Here is a 7,495-nt window from a genome sequence, read left to right as displayed (position 1 = left end):
GAGGAGATCTTGCCCCAAGTGGAGGAGTTCAAGTACCTCGGAGTCTTGTTCACGAGTGAGGGAAGAGTGGATCGTGAGATCGACAGGCGGATCGGTGCGGCGTCTTCAGTAATGCGGACGCTGTATCGATCCGTTGTGGTGAAGAAGGAGCTGAGCCGGAAGGCAAAGCTCTCAATTTACCGGTCGATCTACGTTCCCATCCTCACCTATGGTCATGAGCTTTGGGTTATGACCGAAAGGACAAGATCACGGGTACAAGCGGCCGAAATGAGTTTCCTCCGCCGGGTGGCGGGGCTCTCCCTTAGAGATAGGGTGAGAAGCTCTGTCATCCGGGGGGAGCTCAAAGTAAAGCCGCTGCTCCTCCGCATCGAGAGGAGCCAGATGAGGTGGTTCGGGCATCTGGTCAGGATGCCACCTGAGCGCCTCCCTAAGGAGATGTTTAGGGCATGTCCGACCGGTAGGAGGCCACGGGGAAGACCCAGGACACGTTGGGAAGACTATGTCTCCCGGCTGGCCTGGGAACGCCTCGGGATCCCCCGGGAGGAGCTGGACGAAGTGGCTGGGGAGAGGGAAGTCTGGGCTTCCCTGCTTAGGCTGCTGCCCCCGCGACCCGACCTCGGATAAGCGGAAGAAGATGGATGGATGGATGGATGGTTAATAGGGATAGGTTGGGTGAATGTGAGTGTGAATGTTGTCTGTCCCTTGTCCAGGGTGTACACCGCCTTCCGCCCGAATGCAGCTGAGATAGGCTCCAGAACCCCCCGCCACCCCAAAAAGGGACAATCTGTAGAAAATGGATGGATGGATGGATGATTGGCAACACTAAATTGGCACTAGTGTGTGAATGTGAGTGTGAATGTTGTCTGTCCAGCTGTGTTGGCCCTGCGATGAGATGGCGACTTGTCCAGGGTGTACCCCGCCTTCCGCCCGAATGCAGTTGTGATTGGCTCCAGCAACCCCCGCAATCCCGAAAAAGGAAAAGCGGTAGAAAATGGATGGATGATTGGCAACACTAAATTGGCACTAGTGTGTGAATGTGAGTGTGAATGTTGTCTATCTGTGTTGGCCCTGCGATGAGATGGCGACTTGTCCAGGGTGTACCCCGCCTTCCGCCCGAATGCAGCTGAGATAGGCTCCAGCAACCCCCGCAACCCCAAAAGGGACAAGCGGTAAAAAATGGATGGATGGATGGATGGATGATTGGCAACACTAAATTGGCCCTAGTGTGTGGATGTGAGTGTGAATGTTGTCTGTCTGTCTGTGTTGGCCCTGCGATGAGGTGGCGACTTGTCCAGGGTGTACCCCGCCTTCCGCCCGAATGCAGCTGAGATAGGCTCCAGCAACCCCCGCGACCCCGAAAAAGGAAAAGCGGTAGAAAATGGATGGATGATTGGCAACACTAAATTGGCCCTAGTGTGTGAATGTGAGTGTGAATGTTGTCTGTCTGTCTGTGTTGGCCCTGCGATGAGGTGGCGACTTGTCCAGGGTGTGCCCCGCCTTCCGCCCGAATGCAGCTGAGATAGGCTCCAGCACAGAGAAGGACACGCATTGAACTGAATGTGTACAAAGTGTTTTACATTCTAAACACACTATTACAAAAAAAACTTCCAATTGGATTCAAAGAACAAATAGGTGCAAAGTAAAGGGGAAACGTTGAAATGCTGACACTAAAACTTGGGATGCAAGATGTTTTGGGGTTTTTTCAGCGAATATCGACACAGAATGCTTCCTGCTTCTCAAGAACGATACCGATAACTGATTAACTTATTAATATCTTTTCAAATGTAATGTGTGCATATGTACCTATCTCTGCAACTGGCATAGCTTACAATGGCTTTCAATAGAGATGCTGGCGGTTTAGGTGGCTGATAAGTTTTGATGTGTTGAAGCGTGATGGGGGGTTTTTTCTTCTCACTGAGCGTTTGCAGAACATCAGGTGCAACTTGACAGTGAAGAAGTACCAAACGATCAAGGCCATGCTGGTTTGCGATGAGATCAGGGGAGGTATCGGAGTAAAGGAGCGCTTGATTTGCTCACCCTAACCCGCTTACAGCACTGTACTGCATCATTGTAGCTTTTTTGTTTTTGTTGCTGATATGCAGGCTGTTTTTTTATCTTTTTCGTTTTTTTTGTCCATCCATCTGTCCATCTTTTTCCGCTTTTCCAAAGTCGGGTCGCGGGGGCAGCAGCCTAAGCAGAAAAGCCCTGACTTCCCTCTCCCCAGCTACTTTGTCCAGCTCTTACCGGGGGATCCCGAGGCGTTCCCAGGCCAGCTTGGAGACATAGGCTTTGACAATGTAATATATCAAAAAGGCACCCGGCTCTTTTGATTTTTCAGTTGTGGCCCTCAGTGGAAAAAGTTTGGACACCCCTTATCCAAAAAAAACTAATCATGATTTTGGCATCAGTTTGAATAGTTGTTTTATGTGCCCTGATTGCCTGGCAACCAGTGTTTAGCTGGTATACGCTCCTGTCCGTAACACTAAAATAGTGGTCAAAAATGGATATGATGTTACTGCAGAGATGTCTAAAGTGCGGCCCCGGGGCCATTTGAGGCCCGCAGCTAATTTTTAAATGGCCCACGGCACATTCTACAAATATATATATTTTTAAAAATAAAAACATAAAAATGGTGAATTAAGGAGCAAACAGGTGAAATGTAACGACCAAAAGTTGCAATGTTGACTCTAATAACACAAAGCTGCCATGCAGGCTGTTTTTTTTCTTTAAAACTGTCATTTAATGAAGTCTAAAATCAATGTTGTTTTCAATTATTGATCTATTCAAGGCTAAATTACTTCACATCAAATATTACAATTTGGAATATTTTTGGGGGGAAAATATTGCATATTTTGCTTGTTTTGTCATAAAAACAAAGTTTTCTTTGACAAAGAGGTCATGAAACAAAAAAACTATATAAAATATTATAAACTTATAATTGACAAATGGATCTGAAGTTGATCTACAGATTCAAGCGTTAGAAGTAAAACTAATAATAATAATGAAAATAATGTATAGCTTATTTTTAACACTTTTATGAGTGGGGCCCTTCAGGATCCCCAAAAATTTTAGTGGATTTTTTTAAAAACTGTCATTGCTCAAAAAATAATAAGGAATCAAAATCAATGATCTTATAAATTATTAATGAATATTCCACTACAATCTTTGGGGGAGGGTGATATTTTTTTATTTTGTGTGTTTGCCATAATAAAACTAAAACAAACGAAAAAACAAACAAAAATAAAAAAATAAAAGACGATTCTGAAGTTGATCTAGGGATTTAAGCATTGAAAATAAAAAATAAATAAAGATTTATTTATGACTTATTTTTAACATTTTCATGAGTGGGGCCCTTATGGATACCTGAGCATTTTAGTGGGATTAAAAAAAACTGTCACTGCTCAAAAAAATATAATGAATGAAAATCAATGTTGTTGTGAATTATTTATCTATTTAAGGCTCCAATTACTTCACATTTAATATTCCACTTTGAAATATTCTTGTGGGAAAATGTTGCATATTTTGTGTGTTTGACATAAAAAAAGGAAGAAAACAAAAAAGCAAAAGAAAACTTTTGAACGACGGATGAATCCGAAGCTGAGCTAGAGACTAAAGCGTTGAAAAATTAATAATAATTTATGAGTTATTTTTCTACCCTTTTGGATCCCTGAACATTTTAGTAGGATTGTCTTTGGTCAAAAAATAACAAGGTATAGAGCCGTGGGTTGCTGACCCCCGACCGAAGTAAAGCTCTAATTACTTCATAATACTTTGGAATATTTTTGTTGAAAAATATAGCATATTTTGTATTTGACATAAAAAACGTGTTTTTTTTTCAACAAAAAGGGCATTAAACATTTTTAAAAAATCATACTCTATGTTGGCAAATAGATATAAAGTTGATCTAGAGCAGGGGTGTCAAACTCATTTTAAATCAGGGGCCACATGGAGAAAAATCTACTCCCAAGTGGGCCGAACTGGTAAAATCCCGGCACGATAATTAAAAAATAAAGACAACTTCAGGTTGTTTTCTTTGTTTAAAAATAGAATAAGCACATTCTGAGCACATTTTTTTTTTTTGCAATTGCCTGTTGCGGTTAATAGTATGCATACTTTATTTGTCGTTATTTATACTTTCTGAATAAATTATGTGATAATATTCATCAGTCAACTCATTGGTGTTAATTTTCAATCCATCAAGATAAAAACATCAAAATCAAATTACAGGATGTTATTTATGAGGTTTGATCATTTTCTTCGACTATACTAACATCATGTGGTTTATTTTGTACATATGTAGCATCATCTACAAAGATACAAAGAATTGCTATTGTGACATCTAGTGGACACATTTAGAACAGCAGTTTCTTTCATTCAAAAATGTCAGGATCATTTTTATACTTAGCAAACTCATCCTGCAGGCGGATAAAACCTGTTTGTGGGCCTGATCCGGCTCTCGGGCCGTACGTTTGACACCCCTGATCTAGAGATTTAAGTGTTAGAAAGAATAAATATGACTTAAAAAAAAAAAAGTATGCACTAAGACCCTCTCGGGTCCCAAACTTGAGGGGAAACCTAAAGGGTGAAAAAAAATCTCTATATTTAATTGGTTTTGAAAATGAAAACTATCTAAACGGTCCCCACAAGCTTTAATCTTTCAGTGTGCCAGCCTCAGTGGAAAAAAAGTTAGGACACCCCTGTACTAGTGTTGTGTGTTGTTTTTTCCGAATGTACTAAAAAGGGCAGTGTTTTCAAACAAATCAGCAATCCAAAGATCACATTTTCCTAACCGCCTCATTTTGGATCCTGTTTTGGCTCCTCGGTGAGATAAGTGTTGTGATGGTCTCCATGGAAAAAGCAAACACCGAAACCTAACAGAAAGGTCTGTCACTCAGAGAGGGAACTCCTCTTTGATGACTCAAAGTTTCCAGAACATTCCGAGAGGGGAAACCCATGGTGGAACACCACATGGACCATAAACATAAAAAAAAAAATGTTGTGAAATAGAGCTAAAAAAAAAAAATGTTATATATTATTTTTATTTAAGACGATAACTTGCTGTCATTACAGGAAATTACTTACACTGATGCTGTGCAAACAAATACTTATTGATGAAAAACATCTGAAATTGTTTACATTTGCCACACATTGATGAAAAATCACATTCATCACCTCTACTCTTAATGTCTCTGAGGTGGTTCCAAACATCTGGAATCAACTGCTGGCTTTTTGTGTTAATTCTTCAGAGGGTGTGGTTGTTTTTTATTGACAGTGGGGGGGGGGAGAGGCAATGGCGTAATAGCATCTTTAGTGTTAGTAAAGAACTATCTTGACATACAGATAAATAAAATAAACATTAACTCTAGGGGGGGGGTGAAAAAATAATGTGTCCATTTAAATTTAAATAGCGCCTTTAATGCAGTGCTTCTTAAATAGTGGTGTTGGCCCCCCTGAGGAGGCACGCTGTGAATTATCAAGGCAAAGGGGGGCATGAGAGGCAATGCCGTTATAGCAGCTTTACTGTTGGTAAAAAAAAAAAAAAAACATCTAATTTTTCAAATACAGATGGAAAAATAAACATTAACTTCAGGGGGGGGCGTGAAAAAAATGATGAGTCCTCGTAAAATTTGATCGTGAGCAAATTCCAAATGGGGGTGAGGGGGTTGGGGGTGAGTTGTCGAGTAAAAGGGGGGCGTGAGAGGCAATGACCTAATAGCATCTTTAGTGTTAGTAAATAACTATTTTGACACATACAGATAGAAAAACAAACTATAACTTGGGGGGGGGGGGGGGGGGGGCGTGAAAAAAATAATGAGTCCTAGTAAAATTTGACTGTGAGCAAGTTCCAAATGGGGGGGGGGGTTGTAGAGTGAAAGGGGGGTGTGAGAGGCAATGGCCTAATAGCATCTTTAGTGTGAGTAAAGAAATAACTATTTTGACACATACAGATAGAAAAATAAACATTAATTTCAGGGGGGCGTGGAAAAAATATAGAGTCCCAGTCAAATTTGACTGTGAGCAAGTTCCAAATTGGGGGGCCGTGAGTTGTCGAGTGAAAGGGGGGCTTAGAGGCAATAAAGTAATAGCATCTTTAGTGTGAGTAAATAACTATTTTGACACATACAGATAGAAAAATAAACATTAACTTCAGGGGGCGTGAAAAAAATAATGAGTCCTAGTAAAATTTGACTGTGAGCAAGTTCCAAATGGGGGGGGGGGGGGGGGGGGGTTGTAGAGTGAAAGGGGGGTGTGAGAGGCAATGGCCTAATAGCATCTTTAGTGTGAGTAAAGAAATAACTATTTTGACACATACAGATAGAAAAATAAACATTAATTTCAGGGGGGCGTGGAAAAAATATAGAGTCCCAGTCAAATTTGACTGTGAGCAAGTTCCAAATTGGGGGGCCGTGAGTTGTCGAGTGAAAGGGGGGCTTAGAGGCAATAAAGTAATAGCATCTTTAGTGTGAGTAAATAACTATTTTGACACATACAGATTGAAAAATAAACATTAACCTCAGGGGGCGTGAAAAAAATAATGTGTCCTAGTAAAAGTTGACTGTTAGCAAGTTCCAAATTGGGGGGGCGTGAGTTGTCGAGTGAAAGGGGGGCTTAGAGGCAATGAGGTAATAGCATCTTTAGTGATAGTAAATAACTATTTTGACACATACACATAGAAAAATAAACATTAACTTCAGGGGACCGTGAAAAAAATAATGTGTCCTAGTCAAATTTGACTGTAAGTTCCAAATTGGGGGGGCGTGAGTTATCGAGTAAAAGGGGGGCTTAGAGGCAATGACGTAATAGCATCTTTAGTGTTAGTAAAGAACTATCTTGACATACAGATAAATAAAATAAACATTAACTCTAGGGGGGGGGGTGAAAAAATAATGTGTCCATTTAAATTTAAATAGCGCCTTTAATGCAGTGCTTCTTAAATAGTGGTGTTGGCCCCCCTGAGGAGGCACGCTGTGAATTATCAAGGCAAAGGGGGGCATGAGAGGCAATGCCGTTATAGCAGCTTTACTGTTGGTAAAAAAAAACAAAACATCTAATTTTTCAAATACAGATGGAAAAATAAACATTAACTTCAGGGGGGGCGTGAAAAAAATTATGAGTCCTCGTAAAATTTGATCGTGAGCAAATTCCAAATGGGGGTGAGGGGGTTGGGGGTGAGTTGTCGAGTAAAAGGGGGGCGTGAGAGGCAATGGCCTAATAGCATCTTTAGTGTGAGTAAAGAAATAACTATTTTGACACATACAGATAGAAAAATAAACATTAATTTCAGGGGGGCGTGGAAAAAATATAGAGTCCCAGTCAAATTTGACTGTGAGCAAGTTCCAAATTGGGGGGCCGTGAGTTGTCGAGTGAAAGGGGGGCTTAGAGGCAATAAAGTAATAGCATCTTTAGTGTGAGTAAATAACTATTTTGACACATACAGATTGAAAAATAAACATTAACTTCAGGGGGCGTGAAAAAAATAATCTGTCCTAGTAAA

This window comes from Nerophis lumbriciformis, linkage group LG24 (genome assembly GCF_033978685.3).
Source record: "Nerophis lumbriciformis linkage group LG24, RoL_Nlum_v2.1, whole genome shotgun sequence".
Taxonomy (NCBI): Eukaryota; Metazoa; Chordata; class Actinopteri; order Syngnathiformes; family Syngnathidae; genus Nerophis; species Nerophis lumbriciformis.
The sequence above is the reverse complement of the archived record's forward strand: the minus strand, read 5'-3'. Positions refer to the sequence as shown.